Raw genomic sequence first — 25,796 nt, forward strand, 5'->3', positions numbered from 1 at the left:
AAAGGAAATCAGTCCTGAATATTCATTGGAAGGACCGATGCTGAAGATGAAACTCAATACTTTGGCCTCCTGATGCAAAGAACTGACTCATTTAAAAAGACCCTGATGCTGGGAAAGATTGAAGGTGGGAGGAGAAGGGGATGACAGAGGATCAGATGATTGGATGGCGTCACTGACTCAATGGACATGAGTTTGAATAAACTCCATGAGTTGGTGATGGACAGGGAGGTCTGGCATGCTGCAGTCCATGGGGTCGCAAAGAATCAGACACGACTGAGCGACTAAACTGAACTGAACTTTATATAGTCAAGGTACATGCACATGGGTGTCTGTTTTAAGGCTTATGGTTCACATTCACTATCTTAGGAAACAAAGTTATAACTTTTTCTTACAATATTAGTTGTAATTTATTTTTGAGACTTTCAACAGGGAAAGAAAGCCTACTTAATATCATTTCTGTGTGAAAGTGGTTTATTATTCAAATATTTGTTGGAAGGCTAATATTATGACTTATTTATAGAAATGCATAATAAAGGAAAGAATAATTTTTCTGTACTTGACTAGTGGAGAAGCTCATATAAAAAAGAAGAAAATTATTTTGAGGACTGCTCAGAATATCCAGTTTAAACAAATTCACGAGGCAATTAGAGTAAAAAGACATTTTAGCTAACTCTTGCTTGATTTGCATTATAATACTCAACTAAAAATTAAACTTTTTTTTAGTAAATTAGAATTTTCAAATTTAACATATTCTAAATTTACAGTAGAATTCTAGAATTCTTCAGTTCAGTTCACTCTTTGCGACCCCATGAATCGCAGCACACCAGGCCTCCCTGTCCATCACCAACTCCCGGAGTTCACTCAGACTCACGTCCATCGAGTCAGTGATGCCATCCAGCCATCTCATCCTCTGTCGTCCCCTTCTCCTCCTGCCCCCAATCCCTCCCAGCATCAGAGTCTTTTCCAATGAGTCAACTCTTTGCATGTGGTGGCCAAAGTACTGGAGTTTCAGCTTTAGCATGATTCCTTCCAAAGAAATCCCAGAGCTGATCTCTTTCAGAATGGACTGGTCGGATCACCTTGCAGTCCAAGGGACTCTGAAGAGTCTTCTCCAACACCACAGTTCAAAAGCATCAGTTCTTCGGTGCTCAGCTTTCTTCACAGTCCAACTCTCACATCCATACCTGACCACAGGAAAAACCATAGCCTTGACTAGACGGACCTTTGTTGGCAAAGTAATGTCTCTGCTTTTGAATATGCTATCTAGGTTGGTCATAACTTTCCTTCCAAGCAGTAAGTGTCTTTTAATTTAATGGCTACAGTCACCATCTGCAGTGATTTTGGAGCCCAAAAAAATAAAGTCTAACACTGTTTCCACTGTTTCCCCATCTATTTGCCATGAAGTGATGGGACCAGATGCCATGATCTTAGTTTTCTGAATGTTGAGTTTTAAGCCAGGTTTTTCACTCTCCACTTTCACCTTCATCAAGAGGCTTTTTAGTTCCTCTTCACTTTCTGCCATAAGGGTGGTGTCATCAGCATATCTGAGGTTATTGATATTTCTCCCGGCAATCTTGATTCCAGCTTGTGCTTCTTCCAGCCCAGTGTTTCTCATGATGTACTGTGCATATAAGTTAAATAAGCAGGGTGACAATATACAGCCTTGACGTACTCCTTTTCCTATTTGGAACCAGTCTGTTGTTCCATGTCCAGTTCTAACTGTTGCTTCCTGACCTGCATACACATTTCTCAAGAGGCAGATCAGGTGGTCTGGTATTCCCATCTCTTTCAGAATTTTCCACAGTTGATTGTGATCCACACAGTCAAAGGCTTTGGCATAGTCAATAAAGCAGAAATAGATGTTTTTCTGGAACTCTCTTGCTTTTTCATTGATCCAGCGGATGTTGGCAATTTGGTCTCTGGTTCCTCTGCCTTTTCTAAAACCAGCTTGAACATCTGAAAGTTCACAGTTCACGTATTGCTGAAGCCTGGCTTGGAGAATTTTGAGCATTACTTTGCTAGCATGTGAGATGAGTGCAATTGTGTGATAGTTTGAGCATTCTTTGGCATTGCCTTTCTTTGGGATTGAAATGTAAACTGACCTTTTCCGATCCTGTGGCCACTGCTGAGTTTTCCACATTTGCTGGCATATTGAGTGCAGCACTTTCACAGCATCATCTTTCAGGATTTGAAATAGCTCCACTGGAATTCCATCACCTTCACTATCTTTGTTCGTAGTGATGCTTTCTGAGGCCCACTTGACTTCACATTCCAGGATATCTGGCTCTAGGTGAGTGATCACACGATAGTGATTATCTGGGTCGTGAAGATCTTTTTTGTACAGATCTTCTGTATATTCTTGCCACCTCTTCTTATATCTTCTGCTTCTGTTAGGTCCATATCATTTCTGTCCTTTATCAAGCCCATCTTTGCATGAAATGTTCCCTTGGTATCTCTAATTTTCTTGAAGAGATCTCTAGTCTTTCCCATTCTGTTGTTTTCCTCTATTTCTTTGCATTGATCGCTGAAGAAGGCTTTCTTATCCCTCCTTGCTATTCTTTGGAACTCTGCATTCAGATACTTATATCTTTCCTTTTCTCCTTTGCTTTTTGCTTCTCTTCTTTTCACAGCTATTTGTAAGGCCTCCCCAGACAGCCATTTTGCTTTTTTGCATTTCTTTTCCATGGGGATGGTCTTGATCCCTGTCTCCTGTACAATGTCACGAACCTCAGTCCATAGTTCATCAGGCACTCTATGTATCAGATCTAGGCCCTTAAATCTATTTCTCACTTCCACTGTATAATCATAAGGGATTTGATTTAGGTCATACCTGAATGGTCTAGTGGTGTTCCCTACTTTCTTCAATTTCAGTCTGAATTTGGCAATAAGGAGTTCATAATCTGAGCCACAGTCAGCTCCCAGTCTTGTTTTTGTTGACTGTATAGAGCCTCTCCATCTTTGGCTGCAAAGAATATAATCAATCTGATTTCGGTGTTGACCATCTGGTGATGTCCATGTGTAGAGTCTTCTCGTGTGTTGTTGGAAGAGGGTGTTTGCTATGACCAGTGCATTTTCTTGGCAAAACTCTATTAGTCCTTGCCCTGCTTCATTCCGTATTCCAAGGCCAAATTTGCCTGTTACTCCAGGTGTTTCTTGACTTCCTACTTTTGCATTCCAGTCCCCTATAATGAAAAGGACATCTTTTTTGGGTGTTAGTTCTAAAAGGTCTTGTAGGTCTTCATAGAACCGTTCAACTTCAGCTTCTTCAGCATTACTGGTTGGGGCATAGACTTGGATTACTGTGATATTGAATGGTTTGCCTTGGAAACGAACAGAGATCATTCTGTCGTTTTTGAGATTGCATCCAAGTCCCATCACTTCATGGGAAATAGATGGGGAAACAGTGGAAACAGTGTCAGACTTTATTTTTTTGGGCTCCAAAATCACTGCAGATGGTGACTGCAGCCATGAAATTAAAAGACCCTTACTCCTTGGAAGGGCAGTTATGACCAACCTAGATAGCATATTGAAAAGCAGAGATATTACTTTGCCAACAAAGGTCCGTCTAGTCAAGGCTATGGTTTTTCCTGTGGTCATGTATGGATGTGAGAGTTGGACTGTGAAGAAAGCTGAGCACCGAAGAACTGATGCTTTTGAACTGTGGTGTTGGAGAAGACTCTTGAGAGTCCCTTGGACTGCAAGGAGATCCAACCAGTCCATTCTGAAGGAGATCAGCCCTGGGATTTCTTTGGAAGGAATCATGCCAAAGCTGCAACTCCAGTACTTTGGCCACCTCATGCAAAGAGTTGACTCATTGGAAAAGACTCTGATGCTGGGAGGGATTGAGGGCAGGAGGAGAAGGGGATGACAGAGGATGAGATGGCTGGGTGGCATCACTGACTCAATGGACTTGAGTCTGAGTGATCTCCGCGAGTTGGTGATGGACAGGGAGGCCTGGTGTGCTGCGATTCATGGGGTCGCAAAGAGTCAGACACGACTGAGTGACTGAGCTAAACTGAACTGCATTTCAAACTCTTTTGTTGACCATGATGGCTACTCCATTTCTTCTGAGGGATTCCTGCCCACAGTAGTAGATATAATGGTCACCTGAGTTAAATTCACCCATTCCAGTCCATTTTAGTTCGCCTATTCCTAGAATGTCAACGTTCACTCTTGCCATCTCTTGTTTGACCACTTCCAATTTGCCTTGATTCATGGACCTGACATTCCAGGTTCCTATGCAATATTGCTCTTTACAGCATCGGACCTTGCTTCTATCACCAGTCACATCCACAACTGGGTATTGTTTTTGCTTTGGCTCCATCCCTTCATTCTTTCTGGAGTTATTTCTCCACTGATCTCCAGTAGCATATTGGGCACCTACTGACCTGGGGAGTTCCTCTTTCAGTATCCTATCATTTTGCCTTTTCATACTGTTCATGGGGTTCTCAAGGCAAGAATACTGAAGTGGTTTGCCATTCCCATCTCCAGTGGACCACATTCTGTCAGACCTCTCCACCATGACCCGCCCATCTTGGATGGTTCCATGGGCATGGCTTAGTTTCATTGAGTTAGACAAGACTGTGGTCCTAGTGTGATTAGATTGACTAGTTTTCTGTGAGTATGGTTTCAGTGTGTCTGCCCTCTGATGCCCTCTTGCAACACCTACCGTCTTACTTGGGTTTCTCTTATCTTGGACCTGGGGTATCTCTTCACAGCTGCTCCAGCAAAGCACAGCCGCTGTTCCTTACCTTGGATGAGGGGTATCTCCTCACCGTGGCCCCTTTTGACCTTGAACGTGGAATAGCATCTCTAGGCCCTCCCGCACCCGCGCAGCCATCAGCTCCTTGGAGGTGGGGTTGCTCCTCCCGCGGCAGCCCCTGGCCTCGAGCGGGGGGTAGCTTCTCCCGGCAGCGGCCCCTGACCTCGGACACTGGGTAGCTCCTCTCGGCTGCTGCCCCTGACTGCGGACGTGGGGTAGCTCCTCTCGGCCGTTCCTGCGCCGTCGCAGTCTGGCACTCTCGGCCGCTGCCCCTGACCTCGGACGTGGGGTAACTCCTCTTGGCCGCCTCCCCTCGGGCATGGGGTCCTCCGGGCTTCTGCCCCTGACCTCCGACGTGGGGTAGCTCCTCTCGGCCGCGCTAAGTGCGCCGGTTGCAGCCGCTCACGCTAAATGCTAAACTGAGGATTTATAATCATGTGTCACAAGAAAAGCTGAACAATAGTAAATAATTACCTGCTTGCCTGCTAAGTCACTTCAGTGGTGTCCAACTCTTTGCAACCCTATAGGTAGCCCGCCAGGCTCCTCTGTCTATGGGATTCTCCAGGCAAGAATACTGGAGTGGGTTGCCATGCCCTCCTTCATGGGATCTTCCCGACCCAGGGATGTAAACCACATCTCTTCTGTCTCCTGCATTGGCAGGTGGGTTATTTACCACTAGCGTCACCTGGAAAGTCCTCAAATAATGACATGGTAATAAATTTTTTGTTACTTGGCCTCTAAAAACCTCTTGACTCATGTATAATATGGGCAAAATAATAAGACTACTATAGAAGTTTATTAGGAAGATTAAACTAAATAATATGCGTTTAGAACAGTAGCTGGCATGTATGGTAAAATGTTCAATAAATGTAAGCTTACATTATGTGGGGAGAAAAGCAAAAGATGATTGTGCAATAGGAACAGTTTAGTAAGTACCTAGGAAATTCTTTGCAGACAGAATGCATGTGGATGTGGATTTTATTCTATGCCCACCTACAAGACTCTGTGGTTTCTGCCCCTTATCCTAAGTACACTAAACTAAAAAGAAATTCGTAGGCTGCAGCTTGAGCTTTCTTTCATCAATTGCTCCACTTAGGATCAGGCCTTTTCACACAGAAGAAAAGGCTTTCTGGGTCCTCTTTCACTTCTCACAGTCTCTATGTGGATTGGGTGCCAAGAATTCTGTTCCAAACTGAATGGGCACAAATCAGACACATTTCTTGAGTCAGGTTGGAATTTAATTGTTTTTAATCAGAAACTTCTGGAAAGTGTACAGAATGAAGAGTTCAATGGGATCTCTCCACTGTTAGGAAGTTCAACATAGAATAAAGTTTGAAGTTTCAGAATGTGAATAGAGGGAACACGTCAGGATTGATTTCTCTAAAACAATTTTGAAAAAAGAAAAGAAAAAACTTTTATTACATTTTAATTTTAGCTTTAGTTCTGGGCTTTGAGACAGTACATGAAAAAAAAAAAAAAAAAGACTAATGTCCTCAACTCAGCTTTGCACATATTGTTCTCCAATAAGTACAAGGTAAAATTTGGCCAGCTCCTGATGTGATTCCAATTACAAAATGTACGATACAAGATTTTATGGAAGTTCTTCTGAACCCAAGGTCTCCCCAGATGAAGGCTTTGAGGCAAAAGAAATCTAATGATATCTAAAGAGAAGATAGACCAAACAGCATAAATGTGAACAGCATCAGAAGGTCTGGGTTTTATCTTTCTTCATCCCCTAAACAGATCCCTTTCCTTCTTTGGCCTTTATTTTTTTATCTGTAGGAAAATGATTAGGTTAGCTCAGAGAATCTTAATTTAAGATCTTTGCCTGTTAGGTGGATCCTAAGTGGTATGATAATCACAAAACCCCATGCAAAATTTTGTGCACAGTAGATTTCTGGAGAGGAGGGCCATAGTTTTGCTGTCATCAGAGTCTCAAAAAAATCCAGGTGGCAGCCCTTGTAGAAGTCTCAAAGCAGCTCTTCATCACTTAAAATAAATAATTTTATGATCTTGGCAGTTAGGATTGTTAGGAAGCAGATTAAAGACCTATGTTTAAGAGAGGCAAGACTGATCCATTTTCATTACTTGTAATTAATCCATTTTATTTAGTGAAAAATAAATATCTAAAATAAGCAGGCTGTCAATAAAAAAGGCATTATGAGAATCCAGAGGTCAACGTTCTTGCCCTATAAAAGCCATAGTACATAGCAAACATGTTTGTTTTTTTAATTTACTTATTTGTCTGCGTTGGGTCTTAGTTGTGGCACACGGGAGCTTTACTGTGTCAGGCAAAATATTTTCATTGCACTGTGTGGGCTCAGTAGTCTTGGCTCGCGGGCTTAGTTGCCCTGCTGCATGTGGGATTTTAGTTCCCTGATCAGGGAACAAACCCGAGTCCTTTGCTTTACAAGATGGATCCTTAACCACTGGACTACCAGGGCAGTCCCACAAATATGTTTTTATTTGTATTTCTGAAGTATAATTTACATACAACAAAGTGCAAAAATCTTACATGTACAGCTTGATGAATCTATACATACACAAACCTGCAAAACCTGCCCAGCACCCCATAAGTCTCCCTTCTATTCCCCAAATATCACCTCTGCCAAACATAGTTACTATTCTGACCTCTGTCATCATAGGTAAGTTTTGCCTGTTCTTGAACTTTATGTAGATGGCATCATACAGGATGTAAAACTACTAGCCATATACCTTTCTGCTCTGTTGGGAAGCAGTATGGTGCCAGGGAAAGAGGACAGACAATTTTGGAATCAGAAGCACAGTGCTTGAATCAGTCTCCATAGCTCACCCACTTTGTTATCTTGAACAAATGACTTAATCTTTTTAAAACTCTGTAAAAAACAAAACAAAAACAAAAACACTGTAGTAGTAAACACCTGTCTGGCAAGTCTTATGCTGCTGCTGCTAAGTCGCTTTAGTCGTGTCCGACTCTGTGAGACCCCATAGACTGCAGCCCACGAGGCTGCCCGGTCCCTGGGATTCTCCAGGCAAGAACAATGGAGTGGGTTGCCATTTCCTTCTCCAATGCATGAAAGCGAAAAGTGAAAGTGAAGTCACTCAGTCGTGTCCGACTCTCAGCGACCCCACAGACTACAGCCCACCAGGCTCCTCCGTTCATGGGATTTTCCAGGCAAGAGTACTGGAGTGGGGTGCCATTGCCTTCTCCAGTGTCTTATGAGAGTAGCTTATTAAATACTTTATGTAAGGTGTCTGGCTCACTGAAGGGGCTCAAGTTTGTTTAATTTTCCTTTCCTTCTTCTTAGAAATTTTCTATTCCACCTTCTAGATCCTGGGTCTAGGAGTGCTTCCTAAAGGAGGACTGTTCTAACTTCCTACCAAGCAAAATTGCCATTTTCTTGGGTCTCTGTATTTCATTAATGTGCTTTGTATGTTCCTCTGCTATAGCATTTAGCACAGTCTACTGTCAGACATGACTAAACAAAAACAAATGTAGCTATTTGTTGCTATTACTATAAGAATTTGAGAGTCCTGTGGTCAGGAACTATGTAATTTCACCTGTATTTCACCAGTGCCCTTACTAATAAGAGAAATTCAATAAATTTTTGTGGAATAAATGAATTCTGCTCTACTGGCATTCTTTTAGAAGTATGTACTGTAGATAGCAGAATTAACTTTGAAACTATTAAGAGAAAGAATGTGTAGATTTTGAGTTTGTTAAAATGTACGTTTCAATGATTAGTGGCTTAAAAAACAAAGCAATACTTTATATACATGGTACAGACACTGCGTTACAGGCGCATTTCCATGAAAATAAGTGAGATTTGGCACAATAAACAACTTACATGGAAAGGCTAACAAATGGAATGAGTTTGTAACTTTTCCAAAGTTGGAAAACACAAGACAAAGGAATAGACTACAGGGCAGTGAATGAAGGAGCAACTTAAACCGAATGGTCACACAATTAGAGGAATTTTGTTGGTTGTTTAATCTTTTATTAGTCTTTTGAGAAGAGAAGATGTGGAAATTCCAGGGTTACAATGGAATCTTAGAAGATGACAGAAAATATGTAAATCAAAGTTTTTGGTTGTGCTGGGTCTTTGTTGTTACACGTGGGCTTTCTCTAGTTGCACTGAGCATGGTGGGTGTCATGTTAAGTATACTTAGAACATACTTTCATTTCTAAGGAGTATCTAAAATGTGTGTTGCTGTTCAGTTGCTAAGTTACATCTGAATCTTTGTGGCCTCTTGGACTGTAGCACACCAGGCCCCTCTGTCCTCCGCTATCTCCTGGAGTTTGCTCAAACTCATGTTCATTGAGTCGGCGATGCCATTTAACCATCTCATCCTCTGCCATCCCCTTCTCCTTTTTGCCTTCAATATTTCCCAGGATCAGGGCTTAAGTAGTCATAAAATTGTAATAACCTCTTAGACATAATTGCAACAAATTCAATTTAACTGTTTCTTATTGAATGCGATTTCCCTCAATTAAACAAGGATCTGTCCCAATGATCAAATGTAATGATAGCTCCATCCTGAAATTGAAGCCATCCTCTACATCCGGCAATTCACATTTATGGCCTTACAGCAGTAACACCCATCTCTGGCCCTAAAGGCAGCCTAAGTGGACAGATATTAGAGTGCCTTCCCTGACTTACTCCCTGCACACATAGGGTGACCACACCTCCTGGTTGACCTGGCATAATTATTAATCGTGTCCACTTTCACACTCAAAAATATCCCAAAATGAGTTGACAAATTTTGTCACCTTACCTTTGGGCCTCACACACAAACTGTCCAGTCCTCTCTCAGCCCCCCTCTCCCCACATCCCATGCTTTATTAAGCCTCAGAACCCTTTCCCACACTCTTTCCCTCAAGTTCTCATCAATTAGTCCTTGAAGTGTTAGTCAAACACATCAGCAGTAAACATCAAGAATGCAAAGCAGGAAGGGATGAAAGTTGGTTAAAGAAGGCAGTGAAAGAAGGAGTAAAAGAAGGAGGAAGATTGTATACTAAGGTTTTCTTAAAAATTATCATGAAATTTATTTTCTTTTGGCATTACGAAACTAGCTTTGAAGACGGTTTTGTGAGAGGAAACCCCAAACAGAGTGACTTCTTTGAAAGCAGAGTGACTTCTTTGAAAGACGCCATTTCCCGAACCTGTAAGTTTTGGAGTGTTTATGGGAACAAAACACAGGATTGCTTTGGAAGCACATCAGGCATTCGAGACTTACGTGTTGTCAGATCCGCTCACAAAGAGAAAAACGTTCCTACGATTGCAACTCCGTACAAGATGCTGTTCGGGCGCTTGTGAGAAATTTGTGCCTCTTTTTAATTTTCTTGGTTCATTATCTGGACACTTTTGAGGTTGACTGCTGTTAAAAAAAAAAAAAAAAGATTTGTCCTACAGTGTAGTACAGAAACAAAGGAGTTACACAAGTATGACATGTGTACTTATTTATTTTAGGAAAATCAGTATATACAAATAGAGAAAAAAATGATCAGAAATCCCATTCTTTTAAAAAATATATTTTTTGTTTTTGGTTGTGCTGGGTCTTTGTTGTTACACGTGGGCTTTCTCTAGCTGCATTGAGCAGGGGCTACTCTCTAGTTGAGCTGTTCAGGCTTCTCACTGCGGTGGCTTTTCCTGTCGTGGAGCACAGGCTCTGGGGTACAAGGGCTTCAGTAGTTGCGGCACATGGGTTCATTAGTTGCGTCTCTCGGACTCTAGAGCTTGGCTCAGCCGCTGTGGCACGTAGGCTTAGTTGTTCTGCAGCATGTGGGATCTTCCCACACCAGAGATCGAACTGTGTCCTCTGCATTACAAGGCAGGTTCTTAACCGTTGGATCACTAGGAAAGCCCAGAAATCCCATTCTTATAAATGATTACTATAAACATTGGTGTTGAACTTTACAGAGGTTTTCTGTATGCTTTATATACACTTTTAAAGGCAGACACATCTTATGTAAAAATAAGATTAAAAAGGAAGCTGCTACTATCAATAAAATAGCTCAAGAAAGCCAAGGAGCATAGCCCAGAATGACCTACAAGGTCTAGAGACCCCTTAAAAATCCTCAGCAAGTATCCACATTCCATTTCAGGAATATTGATTTATGAAATATAATAAGAGCAATATCATAACTCATGTCCAATATAGAGCTTAATATATGGAAAGAATTGTAATATATGACAACAGCAGCAGTAAGGTATGTGGTGGGTAGTAACTGTAACTAAAGTTTTCTAAAATCTTTGCATTGTTCAAGAGGTGGTGAAAGTCCTAATTTATATTAGAGAAGTTTCCATAAGTCAAGGATGCATATTATCATCTGCTTTATAACACTAAAATCAGTAAGAGAATGTCTAACTAGCAAGCAAGGTCATAGAGGAAAAAATAAAATAATAAAAAGAAATATTTTAATTTTAAAAAGGCAAGGAAAGAGAGGAAAAAGAACATAGAATGTACTGGACAGGTTGAAAAGAAACAGTAAGATAATTGGTTTAAGCCCAATTCTCTCAGTCACTGTATCAAATATGAATGGAATAAATACTCCAATTAGAAAAGCAAAAAATTTAAGACTGAATGTAAAACTTCAAATATTTGCTGCTTTCAATAAATACACCTTAACTATAAAAACACAATGATGCTGAAAATAAATGAATAGAAAAATATATATCTGCAACCAGTAATCAAAAGAATTCTGATGCTGTTATACTAATATCAGACAAGATAGTCTTGATCATGAAAGGCTTTAATAAAGGTAAAGATAACATTTCATAATGTTAAAATCTCAATATTTCATCTTTCTTAGGCACACAGTGCTCTTTAAATTTGTAGAATATCTGAAGGTGATTGATTTCCTTTAATTTTTCATTTTTGATAAAATGATACAGATGTTCTCATTTAAGTATTATATCTTAATCTCATAAAAAGGTAAGAAGAATCCCATAGGACCTTTAGAAATGATAAATTTCTGTTTATTGATTTCATAAATCCATATTTATTTAGAATTAACCCCATATTTATCCTAGCAATTCTGGTAAGAGAGTCATAGTGAAGACCACTTGGGTTCTAGAATAGAGCCATATCTGTAGCAGAGAATTTTATTTGAGCAGAGTTACACTTTATTTTAACTTTGAAAATCATCTACAGTTATGCTATTGTGTCTTGCTAAAGAGTGAACATTTGCCTATGAAGACATTTGCGAGGACAGGTCTCTATCCTTTTTTACCTTAAACCAATAGTCACTGTATGGTACTGTATTCATACAATGTACAATACATGAGTTTGAGGATCAAAGAGTGGAAGTAGGAGGGCCAACTCACCATCACTCCCAAAAATTCATTTGAAGAATTTGTTCTTCCTGGCCCCACAATGTCTAGGTCCTGTGCTTCTGTCAATCTCAGATTTCAGAAAGAGTACACTTCCACCAGGGAACAAAGAATCCTATTTAACTTAATACTATGACTGCCACCTTGCCACTTTGGGGTCTTTGTGCCAGTGAAAAGGAGCTCCTACCTTGTGGGGGAAAATGACTTTGATAATCATGAGGAGGTGGACCTGTTGCTATGTATGGAGCAAGCAGGAACGTTTGGCACTTGGGTGATCCAGTAAGGAACCTCTTTATATTCCATGGTCAGTTTTAAATGTAAGCGGAAAAATTCAGCAACCATGACCTGATAATGGCAAGATAATCAGGAGCTCAGGATCCCCAGAAATGAGGATTTAGGCAACTCACTAGACAAATCACATTTTGTTGTTGTTTAGTTACTGAGTTGTGCCTGACTCTTTGCAACCCCATGAACTGCAGCACTCCAGGCTTCCCTGTCCTCTACTATATCCTGGTATTTGCTCAAATTCATGCCTATTGAGTCGGTGGTGCTTGTAACCATCTTAGTCTCTGCCATCCTCTTCTTTTGCCTTCAGTCTTTCCCAGCATCAGGGTCTTTTCCAGTGAATCAGCTCTTCACACCAGGTGGCCAAAGTATAGGAGCTTCAGCTTTAGCATCAGTCCTTCCAATGAATATTCAGGGTTGATTTCCTATAGGATTGACTCATTTCATCTCTTTGCTGTCCAAGGGACTCTCAAGAGTCTTCTCTAGCACCACAGTTCAAAAGCATCACTTCTGCTGCACTCGGGCTTCTTTATGGTCCAACTCCCACATCCATACATGAATGACTACTGGAAAAACCATAGCTTTGACTAATGGACCTTTGTCAGCAAAGTGATGTTTTTGCTTTTTAATATGTTATATAGGTTTGTCATAACTTTGCTTCCAAGGAGCAAGCATCTTTTAATGTCATGGCTGCAGTCACAGTCTGCAATGATTTTGAAGCCCCAGAAAGGAAAATCTGTCACTGCTTCCACTTTTGTCCCTTATACTTGCCATGAGGTGATAGGACCAGATGCTATGATCTTAGTTTTCTGAATGTTGAGTTTTAAGCCAGCTTTTTCACTCTCCTCTTTTACCCTCATCAAGAGACTCTTTAGTTCCTCTTCTCTTTCTGCCATAAGAGTGGTGTCATTTACATATTCGTAGTATCATCTGATATTTCCTAGAGGTTGTTGATATTTCCCCCAGCAATCTTGATTCCAGCTTGCGATTCATCCATCCTGGCATTTCACATGATGTACTCTGCATAGACGTTAAATAAGCAGGGAGACAATATTCAGCCTTGTACTCCTTTCCCAATTTTGAACCAGTTAGTCGTTCTACGTTCAGTTCTAACTGTTGCTTCTTGACCCACATACTAGTTTCTCAGGAGACAGGTAAAGTAGTCTAGCACTCCTGTCTCTTTAAGAATTTTCCACAGTTTCTTGTGATCCACATAGTCAAAGTTAGTGTAGTCAATGAAGCAGAAGTAGATGTTTTTTCTAGAACTCTCTTGCTTTCTCCATGATTCAACAGATGTTGGCAATTCGATCTCTGGTTCCTCTGCCTTTTCTAAACCCATCTTGTACATTTGAAATTTCTAAGCTCATGTACTGCTGAAGCCTAACTCGAAGGATTTTCAACATAATCTTGCTAGCAGGTGAAATGAGTGCAATTGTACAGTAGTTTGAACATTCTTTGGCATTGCCCTTCTTTAGAACTGGAATGAAAACCGAACTTTTCCAGTCCTGTGGCCACTGCTGAGTTTTCCAAATTTGCTGGCATATTGAGTGCAGCACTTTCATAGCATCATCTTTTAGAATTTTAAATAGCTCAGCTAGAATTCCGTTACCTCCACTAGCTTTGTAGTAATGCTTCCTAAGACCCACTTAACTTCACACTCCAGGATGTCCAGCTTTAGGTGAGTGACCACATCATGGTGGTTATCCAGATCATTAAGATCTTTTTTGTAAGACACAGTTCTTCCGTGTCTTCTTGTCACCTCTTCTAATATCTTCTGCTTCTGTTAGGTCCTTACCTTTTCTGTCCTTCATAATGCCCATCCTTGCATGAAATGTTCCCTTGACATCTCCAATTTTCTCAAAGAGATCTCTAGACTTTCCCATTCTATTGTTTTCCTCTATTTCTTTGCATTGTTCATTGACGAATGCCTTCTTATCTCTCCTTGCTTCTCTGAAACTCTGCATTCAGTTGGGTATATCTTTCCCTTTCTCCCTTACCTTTTGCTTCTCTTCTTTCCTTGGCTATTTGTAAAGCTTCCTCAGACAGCTACTTTGCCTTCTTGTATTTCTTTTCCTTTGGAATGGCTTTGGTCACTGCCTCCTATACAATGTTATGAACCTCCATCCATAGTTCTTCTGGCACTCTGTCTACTGGGTCTAATCCTTTGAATCTATTTGTCACATCCACTGTGTACTCATAAGGGATTTGACTTAGGTCATATCTGAATGGCCTAGTGGTTTTCCCTACTTTCTTCAATTTAAGGCTGAATTTTGCAATATGGAATTCATGATCTGAGCCACAGTCAGCTCCCAGTCTCGTTTTTGCTGTCTGTATAGAGCTTCTCCATCTTTGGCTGCAAAGAATATAATCAATCTGATTTTGGTAATGACCATCTAGTGATGTCCATGTATAGAGTCATCTCTTGTGTGATTGGAAGAGGGTGTTTGCTATGACCAGCATGTTCTCTTGACAAAACTCTTTGCCTTGCTTCATTTTGTACTCCAAGGCCAAACTTGCCTGTTACTCCAGGCATCTCTTGACTTCCCACTTTTGCATTCCAATCCCCTATGATGAAAAAGACATCTTTTTTTGGCGTGAGTTCTAGAAGATGTTGTAGGTCTTCATAGAACCCTTCAAGTTCACCTTCTTTGACATTGGTGGTTGTGGCATAGAGTTGGATTACTGTGATGTTGAATGGTATGCCTTGGAAATGAACTGAGATCATGCTGTAATACTGCATTTCAAACTCTTTTGTTGACTTTGAGGGCTAATCCATTTCTTCTAAGAAATTCTTGCCCACAGTAGTAGATATAATGGTCATCTGAATTAAATTCACCCATCCCAGTCCATTTTAGTTCACTGATTCCTAAGAAGTCGATGTTCATTTGCCATCTCCTGCTTGACCACATCCAATTTCCCTGATTCATGGACCTAACATTCCAGGTTCCTATGCAATATTGTTCTTTATAGTATCAGACTTTACTGAACAAAATATGCATAACGGTCAATCATCACTATAACCAGTACTCTTGCCTGGAAAATCCCATGGATGGTGGAGCCTGGTAGGCTGCAGTCCATGGGGTCGCTAAGAGTCAGACACGACCGAGCAACTTCACTTTCACTTTTCACTTTCATGCATTGGAGAAGGAAATGGCAAACCACTCCAGTGTTCTTGCCTGGAGAATCCCAGGGACGGGGGAGCCTGGTGGGCTGCCGTCTATGGGGTCGCACAGAGTTGGACACGACTGAAGTGACTTAGCAGCTTAGCAGCAACTGGTCATCAGGTTAGAGGTGATATTTATTACTTCCTCCTTTCACTGTTCATTCTGTGCTTCTATTGTTCTTTGTCTATGCTTTAGCTGGTTGTGGCCCTTTACCTAGGTAGTGACCCCAAGCTTCATTCCTGAAGGATTCAAATTTTTAGTGGTCTTGCCTTTTTTGGGTTCTTTGTTTAATCTTTTCTACTAGAGATGGAAAAACAAGGGATGCCCCAGTGATTCCTCCTAGGTACCAGATAGAATCCTCTCTGTCCTCATTGTTAATCGGAACAGACCACTGCATCCAGTATTGTAACCTCTCCTCTGGCTATTAGATTAGTGGCACAAGGACCCCAAAATAGTCAGGTGGCAGTTTCAATTTCTCATTCAATTGGACCATCATTGTGTCCCGTCATGAAAGCATGCCTCCCTTGGGGATATAGCAGATGAGGTAGACGCTTCTCTTCATATCCCTTTGGCCCATCTGAGTCACCCGCAACCGCAGTAGAGGCTACCTGCACAATGAAAGCTTCCCCCCACTTCTCTAGTCTCTCCTTCTAGGTTCTCTCACACTCTGCCAAAGGAAAGCCCAGAAATGTGACAGAGTTAATGTCCTTTAATTGGACTTGGTAGGTATATGTCCTGCCTTCCTGTCCTCCAAAAGGACAATTCTGAAGTTTATTCCATACTGTTTTTCAGAGGTTTCTTGGTGATAATGAGCTTCAGTTTCCCATGAGTGATTACTTTCTCATCCTTACACACCTTATTGTCTTTTCTTCTTTTTATGACTCATTTTCCTCCCTTCATCACTTGTGCTCATTGGAGTGATCTTCCAGATAAATTGCCTGGACACAAGGTTCTGTCTTAGGACACAAACACAAACTAAGACTGGAATCAAGACCTATTAAAAAAAAGAGGAATTTATGACTGGGAGAAGGGAAACTAAATTTTGTCAGCGGCTTATTAGGTATAATAATTCCCAGAACCTGGGTATTGTGACTGTAAGAGGAACAGCACCATCTGTTGGTCACTGGCTCAGAGCATAAACAGTATCCTGGTAGCACTGGATCTCAGAGATTTGTCCCACAAGTAGTGCTCTAATTGGCCCTTCCCAAGTGGTGCTCAGTGGCACCCCACTCCAGCACTCTTGCCTGGAGAATCCCATGGACGGAGGAGCCTGGTGGGCTGCAGTCCATGGGGTCGCTGCAAGTCGGACACGACTGAGCGACTTCACTTTCACTTTTCACTTCCATGCATTGGAGGAGGAAATGGCAACCCACTCCAGAATTCTTGCCTGGAGAATCCCGGGGACGGGGGAGCCTGGTGGGCTGCCGTCTATGGGGTCGCACAGAGTCGGACACGACTGAAGTGACTTAGCAGCAGTAGCAGCAGCAGCAAGTGGTGCTAGTGTTAAAGAACCCGCCTGCCAATGCAGGTAGATGTAAGAGACACAGGTTCAATCCCTGGGTCAGGAAGATCCCCTGGAGGAGGGCATGGCAACCTACTCCAGTATTCTTGCCTGGAAAATCCCATGGACAGAGGAGCCTGGCGGGCTACAGTCCATAGGGTCACAAGGTTGGGCATGACTGAAGCTACTTAGCACAAACGCAGTGCTGTAATTATGACTTCAGTAGGTCATTCCATCAATCTGTTGGATTAGATGTTCTCAGATGATGGGGTACGTGGTAATATCAGTGAAAAACAAGAGTCTGAGCCAATTTCTCTTGCTTTCAAATGAGATCCTTGGTGAGAAGCAATCTTATACGGATATAATGATAATGAGTCATGGAATTATCACATTCCATAACTCCACAGATCTTGCTGCTGGTAGAACCATTTTGGATAAGGAAAGAAGAAAGAAGTATCTATTTAAGTGAGAATAAATCTCTGGCCCATTTTGATGGAAACGGTCTAATATAATCAGCATGCCCTCAGCGCCCTGAGGAATAGTGCCATAACAAGGGTTCAATATTGGCTTCTGCTCTTGCAGTCTGAGCTTTCTGCCTTGGGGAGGAAAGTCCACAGTGTGGACCCCTTATCCCTATTGCCATGGCTACTAGTACACAAGCCTGGTGAACAAAGACTGGGAGGCTGAATAATGGAGCCAACAAACACTCACAAAATGGGTCTTCTCCCTGATTATTAAGAGCTTCCTCTGTTTTTAAAAATTAATTAACCGACTGAAGTATAGTTGATTTACAATAATGTGCTAGTTTCAGGTGTACAGCAAAGTGATTCAGTTATGTATATTTTCCTTATTTTTCAGGCTCTTTTCCATTATAGATTATTACACAAGTAAATCCTTGTTTTTCTTCTTTCTTTCATCAATTTTATAAATGGTAATTAGTATCTGCTAATCCCAAGTTTCTAATCTATCCTTCCCTATTCTGTTTCCATTTTCTGCTGATGGGTGAGGCTGAGCACCGAAAAATCGATGCTTTCAAACTGTGGTGTTGAAGAAGACTCTTTAGAGTCCATTGGACTGCAAGGAGATCCAACCAGTCAATCCTATAGGAAACCAACCCTGAATATTCATTGGAAGGACCAATGCTGAAGCTGAAGCTTCAATACTTTGGCCACCTGATGCAAAGAGGTGACTCATTGGAAAAGACCCTGATACTGGGAAAGATTGAGGGCAGGAGGAGAAGGGGACAACAGAGGATGAGATGGTTGGACGGCATCACCAACTCAGTGGACATGAGTTTGAGCAAACTCTGGGAGATGGTGATGGACAGGGAAGCCTGGCACACTGCCATTCATGGGGTCACAAAGAGTCAAGACATGACTGAGTAACTGAACAACAACTTCCCTTTCCCCTTTGGTAAACATAACTTTGTTTCCTATGTCTGTGGGTCTATTTCTGTTTTGTAAATAAATTCATTTGTATTATTTTTTAGATTCCTCATTTAAGTGATATCATATGATATTTGACTTTCTTTGCCTGACTTCCTTCGCTGAGTATGATAATCTCTAGGTTCATTAATGTTCCTGCAAATGGCAATATTTCATTCTTTTTATGACTAATATTTCATTGTATCCACACACACATCTTCTTTATCTGTTCATCTGCTGATGGACATTTAGTTTGCCTCCATGTCTTGGCTTCTATAAATAGTGCTGCTATGAACATTGGGGTGCATGTTCATCTTTTCCAATTAGAGTTTTCATCTTTTCTGGATATTTGACCAGGAGTGGGCTTGCTGAATCATATGGTAGAAGAACTTTCTTTTCAGTGGATGCCTTTGGGTAAGCTTTCAAATGAGAAGCAAAAATCTTCATGCCTGCATGCCAAGTCACTTCAGTCTGACTCTTTGCAATCCCATGGACTGTAGTCCACCAGACTCCTCTGTCCATGGGATTCTATGGGCAGGAATACTGGAGTGGGTTGCCATTTCCTTCTCCAAGGGATCTTCTCAACCTTGGGATTGAACCTGGGTCTCCTGCATTGCAGGCAGATTCCTTACTGGCTGAGCCACCAGGGAAGCCCTCTGAGCCACTAGGAAAGCCCAAAAATACTGTTGGCCAATTTTGAGAGATCCATTAGTAGCTCAGCTGGTGAAGAACCTGCCTGCCAATGTAGGAGACACAGGAGACACAAGAGACAAGGGTTTGATCCTTGGGCCAGGAAGAAACCCTGGAGAAGGAAATGACGACCTGCTCCAGTATTCTTGCCTAAAAAATGCCTTAGATAGAGGAGCCTGATGGGCTACAGTCCATGGGACTGCTAAGTCAGACACAACTGAGCATGTACACATGGTTACTCATGGTATTCATATTCCTCTTCCATAGATTTCCTTGTTACCAATATTCCAATATTATTCTTTACAAGTCTTTGAGCAATAGGCAAATGTTAGTTACTACCTATGAGCCAGAGTAGATTTGTACCTCGGACCATGATCCTTATAGGCTAAGTGGACATCCACATGTACTGCCCAAAGCTCTCCCCACTGGGAGAGTTGATTTTCACATTTTCTTTCAAAGCTGCTCCTGGGTAATATAATTACAATCCACTTCCAGCTGATGCCAACATATGGTGCAGGCCCATCTTCAAACTAGGCCCAAGTTTTATTTTATTCTGCTTTGTTTTCCTCTAAGTGATGGTCATAGGGAGCTCCTCATGAGGCCCTAGAGTCCCTGCCATCTGCCTGTGCCACTTACTTGTGTCCTCCTGACCCAATCAAGGGTAATGTTTCTATGCTATTTTTAATTGATGATGGTTTGTTGGTATGTATGTCTAATATTGGGCTTCCCAGGTGGTGCTAGTGTTAAAGAACCCACCTGCCATTGCAGGAGACTTAGGAGACTTGGGTTCGATCCCTGGGTTGGGAAGATCTTCTGCTGGAGGCACAGCAACCCACTCCAGTGCTCTTGCCTGGAGAGTCTACGGGACAGAGGAGCCTGCGGGCTATGATCCATGTGTCACAAAGAGCTGGAGATGACTGAAGTGACTTAGCACACATGCACATGCCTCATGTCATGGCACTTCAAGACTGGCAGATCAGAGAACATCAGTCTTTATGTCATCATGATCCAGTCTATCAGAATCTAGTGCTCTTTTAGCATAAGAGAGCATGGTATAGTGTAAAACACTTGAGGTCCTGTGCTTTGAATCTCTTATCGGGATTTGTGCAGGGGTCCATAAAGCCTCCTCACTCGTCACAGAAACTTAGATCTTCTGGATTATTAGACTTGATTGGCAGAGCCTGGACCTGCTGCAGAGCCTTTTTATTTTCTGGGAACACAGGTTTCTCGGTAAATGGCTCAGAGAAATACATCCAGATGTGGTGTATGTTGCCTTCAAAATCCAAATGGGCCCACTATGATTGTGCTTCTTTCTTAGTGTTCGGATGCACAAGGTACAAAAACCTGTCTTTAGCTTTAACACAGGGATTCTTGACTTCTTCATCTGAACATTTTGAACTTGACAGTTCTCAATTGTGAGGAGGTGCCCTGTACATTTCAGGATGTTTAGCAGCATCTTTGGGTCTCTGCCCACAAGATGCCAATAGCCACTAACTCCCTTCCCTACAGCTGTGACAACCAAAAAAGTCTCCAGATATTGCCTCCTCTATGTTCAGTAGGGGACAAAATTGTTGAGAACCACTGCTGTACAGGAATAGTGCAATACTCCTTTCATAGAAGTTGTGTGTCTCTGGCATTTATGTATCTTACTGAGAATATTTGCTACTTCCTGTTCACTGAGTCAGTCAACAGATGCTATTAGTGTCTGGATCAGATGAATGTTCTACGGGATGTCCAGATGGTCAAGGTCCATGTGGGCTACACTGTGACAATATTTGAGAATTGACATGGACCTGAAGTAAAACTGTAAAAGTCAGTTACTGTTCCTGACATATGAAAATGTGTTGCTTTGATTTTCTTTGCTAATTGATTTGAGGGGAAAATGATTTGCCAGATCAACTGCTGCATACTACATGGGCAGGACTAGGTTGATGTGTCTCAGCAAAGATGCCATATCTGGATCAAAAGGTGCAAGTGGAGTCGCTGCCTAGTTTTGTTTTGTTTTGTTTTTGACTTGACAAATATTTATTAAGCACCTATCACACATTCAACACTGTTTTAGGTATTAAGAATGTATCTGTGAACAAAGGAATCATGATTTATGTTTATCTATTAACAATGCTGCTTCTGCTGCTAAGTCGCTTCAGTCGTGTCCGACTCTGTGCGACCCCTTAGACGGCAGCCCACCAGGCTCCCCAGTCCCTGGGATTCCCCAGGCAAGGACACTGGAGTGGGTTGCCATTTCCTTCTCCAATGCATGAAAGTGAAAAGTGAAGTCGTTCAGTCGTGTCTGACTCTTCGCGACCCCAAGGCCTGCAGCCTATTAACAACAGTTTGATGTAAATAAAAACTACAGTGAGATATCACCTCACACCAACCGGAATGAGTATCATCAAAAAACCCAAAAAAACAAATGCTGGAGAGGGTGTGGAGGAGAAGGGAACCCTCTTACACTGTTGGCAGGAATGTTACTTGGTACAACCATGAGAGAACAGTATGGAAGTTCCTTAAAAAGCTAAAAATAGAGCTACTATATAACCCTGCAATCTCACTCCTGGTCATACATCTGGAGAAAAACATGATCCAAAGGATACGTGCACCCCAATGTCCATTGCAACACTGTTTACAATAGCCAAAACATGCTGCTGCTGCTGCTAAGTCACTTCAGTCGTGTCAGACTCTGTGCCACCCCATAGAAGGCAGCCTATCAAGCTCCTCTGTCCCAGGGATTCTCCAGGCAAGAATAGTGGAGTGGGTTGCCATTTCCTTCTCCAATGCATGCATGCATGCTAAGTTGCTTCAGTCATGTCTGACTCTGTGCGACCCCATGGACAACAGCCGACCAGGCTCCCCTGTCCATGGAATTCTCTAGGCAAGAATACTGGAGTGGGTTGCCATTTCCTTCTCCAGGACATGGAAGCAACCCAAATGTCCATTGACAAAGGAACAGATAAAGAAGATGTGGTACATATAAACAATGTTTCAAAATCTCCTGAGTAGAAGCTTGGATAATCTCCATTTCTGTCTAGTTTTGCCACTGTCAAAAGCAGGAATTAAACGGAGGTGAGCTGAGACTCATCACTTTTGCATCTATCAAATCTTTGATGGTGGCACCGATCCCTGCAATTCCCAGAGGGCTGTGATACTGCATTTAGCTTGGAGAATTCAATGGTCAGTACAGTCCATGGGGTCGCAAAGAGTTGGAAATGACCGAGTGACTTACACTTTCAGTTTCACTTTACCATTTTGTTCGGGAAGGGCAGTTCCAGGGGCCACTGGGCTCTGCCTACCATTAACAGTTCTTTCTGCATGGGTCAGGAAGCTAGTGCAGGAAATCTGCCAGTTGCCAAGCCTATTTAGTCTAAACATGCATTTAGGACCTGGATGGGTTTACAGAACTCTCTGAGCCCTCTGTGTGATTGACTTGGATGTAAGCTTATTATCTGGTTACCTGAAGCCCTCAATCTATCCAGGGGTCCCAGAGGGTTAGCATAAATTCAGATCAGTGTCTAATAATCCTTCAAAGTCTGGATATGTCCCTGCCCTCAGTGCATGCTCATTCTTTTAAAAGCCACAGGTCCTTTGGGGAAAGTCTTAGAGAAAGATTTATGGTATACAGTTGTGACAATGTTGCAGTGTCCTTCCTCAAGAGGACCCAGTTTCTCCTTTAATCACTGGACCCTTGGTATGTACTATAACCAGGAACTGAATTAGGGGCCAAGACTTCCTTTTGTGACAATTCAAGTGAGGTTTCTGTGTACCAGAACGTTAGTTTTCCAGGTTGTGTATATCAAGCAAAACTTTAGTAGGCTACCCATCCATTAATATTTCAGTCCTAGGGACCCTGTCGTCAAGTTGGTACCCCCACAGGTCCCTGAGGATCAAAACATTCTGACTGCCACTCTGCCCCTGCTGAACACTGTGGTCCATCATGGTAACTGTGGCTCCTTATCTCTATGGTTTATTATTGGCACATGGCCCCTGCCACTCTGGCAACATTCCCACTGAAACCAGGAAACCCATTTCAGTCATCCTTGGTCCAAGGAGGAGAGGCATTGCAGAGCTTCCAAGGAGGCCTGTGTTTCTCTCACTAATGTTTTCTCAGTGTCTTAGTGCCCTCTGACCCCTTCTACAAAATATAGTCAGGAGAAGGGTGAGCAGGTTACACACAATAAATTAACTCCAACATTCCCGTCACCTCGACTCTTTCATGTGTGACCCTGTAGCTTGACTTTTTTATGTGTCTTTACATTTCTTTCTCCCCATTGTGCATGCTCAGTCAATTCAGTTGAGTTCAACTCTGTGACCCCGTGGATCCATCAGGCTTTTCTGTCCATGGGTTTTCCTAGCAAGAATACTGGAGTGGGCTGCCATGTCCTCCTTCAGGGGATCTTCCTGACCCAGGGATCAAACTTGCACTTCCTGTACTGCAGGAAGATTCTTTACACTGAGCTACCAGGGAAGCCCTCCTTCTCCCCATTATTTGAGTGAAATTCTGACTGCTTAGTTTCACTGAAGGTAGGCCACTACTGAATCCTGGTTTCAACCAACCAGATCAGGCAGGCTGCTAGAGGTGCTCCCTTTAGAACATTAAGAGCAGAAGGACACCTGTGTTTAATCTGACATATTATATTCTAGCCTTTCTTTTGTAATACCCTTAGAATCTACTCTGATACAGTTTTCCAGGCTATTGCTAATGTAAATACAAAAGATACTGTAATTTTTTGGGTGTATAAGCTCATTTATCTATTTATTATCTGGAATATACCTTATAATTCTCTCCTGGTTCCCTGGATTTAACTTTAGAAGTGGGTTTGGAGGTGGTAGGGGGATAGGATTTGGGGGAGAATAGTTAGCTCTTTCGGAGAAGGCAATGGCAACCCACTCCAGTACTCTTGCTTGGAAAATCCCATGGATGGAGGAGCCTGGTAGGCGCCAGTCCATGGGGTCTCGAAGAGTTGGACACGACTGAGCGACTTCACTTTCACTTTTCCCTTTCATGCCTTGGAGAAGGCAATGGCAACCCACTCCAGTGTTCTTGCCTGGAGAATCCCAGGGGTGGTGGAGCCTGGTGGGCTGCTGTCTATGGAGTCGCACAGAGTCGGACATGACTGAAGAGACGCAGCAGCAGCAGCAGCAGCAGATAGCTCTTTTCAAGGCAACTGCTGCATATATATTCTTTCAACTGGGGAAGGTCAGTAAGGAGATGGGGCTTGGGGAGGTCACCTCAAATGTCCCCATCGTAAGTCACAGGACCATGCTAGTTTCCAGTTGATGTCCTAACTTTAAGGCAGTGACTTAGGCTGTGAATTCAATATCATCACATTTTAGCAACTTGAACAAATACATTTGGTTTTGATCCTCAACCATGGTCTGTCCTTAAGTGGTAAGAAACAAGAGATTCTTCACGCCCTAACCGTAACCCTGCAGGTAGAAGGTTATACTGTAGAAGCTTTCTGGTTCTCTGATCACACATTGAGCTGAGAGTTTAAAGCTCTGAATTTAATATTTTCCCTCTCTAAGCTGCCTAATGCTTGAGAAGTTGTCAGCCTACTCTGTAGTCCTTATAATTATCATGAATAACACATAGCAAAGTACAGTAGCTCCAAATTTTCTTATTTCCTTACCTTCATCTGGCATTTTCTTACAAGCAACTGCAGATACTAATTTAAGCAAATGTACCATTGCTTGCCCTGGATTACTAGAATTTTATTTTCCACTTGTTGGAGGTGATAAGTGCATTCAAGTTAAACAGGTGAGCAAATTAAACTCCTGATGAACAATGGAAAGATGTGATGTTATCAGAACCTCAAAGCTAAGGCTGTCAGGCAGAATCTAGAGTCACGGCAGGAGGTTCCCAGTTGGAGTTGGAGCCACAGAGATGCTGTGTTAACCACTGGAGATGATGCTCGAGGGAGAGCAAGAGAGAAGAAATCTCTTGGCTTCTCCTCTCCTACTGCTGAAAGCAGAAAGAAGCAGTGAAGCCAGGGGATTCACCTGAGAGAAGCAAGAGTGGCTGGTTTTGAAGTCCTCTGTAATTCAATTCCAGTCTTATGGTACACTTTAGTTTTTACTGAGTGAGTCCTTGTTCATTGTTTTCAAGGGGATCTAACTATGAGAGTTTGTACAAAGTGCTTTGGAAGCCCAGTGGGGAGAGCAGCCAAGCTTGCTGCAGGTGTGCAAGAAGGGTTATCTGAGGTCCCAGAGGTGAGAGGGAGTTTGCCAGGTGGAAAAGAAGAGCAGGTGTATACTGGAGGGACCAGTGTGTCAGAAGTCAAGAGGTGGGGCAAGACAGGCAGCTAAAGGAAAAGGGACAGTTGCCTGTGTGCTAAGTCACTTCAGTCATGTTTGACTCTTTGCAACCCCATGAACTATAGCCTGCCAAGCTTCTCTGTCCGTGGGATTCTCCAGGCAAGAATGCTGGAGTGGGTTGCCATTTTCTTCTCCAGGAGATCTTCCTGAACCAAGGATCAAACCCATGTCTGCTGCACTGGCAGGCGGGTTCTTTACTACCAGTGTCACCTGGGAAATTAGGATAGAAAAAAGGAAAGTTAAAGTGTTAGTCACTCAGTTGTGTCTGACTCTTTGCAACCCCATGGACTGTAGCCCACCAGGCTCCTCTCTCCATGAAGTTCTCCAGACCAGAATCCTGGAGTG

This window comes from Bubalus bubalis, chromosome 20 (assembly GCF_019923935.1).
Source record: "Bubalus bubalis isolate 160015118507 breed Murrah chromosome 20, NDDB_SH_1, whole genome shotgun sequence".
NCBI lineage: Eukaryota > Metazoa > Chordata > Mammalia > Artiodactyla > Bovidae > Bubalus > Bubalus bubalis.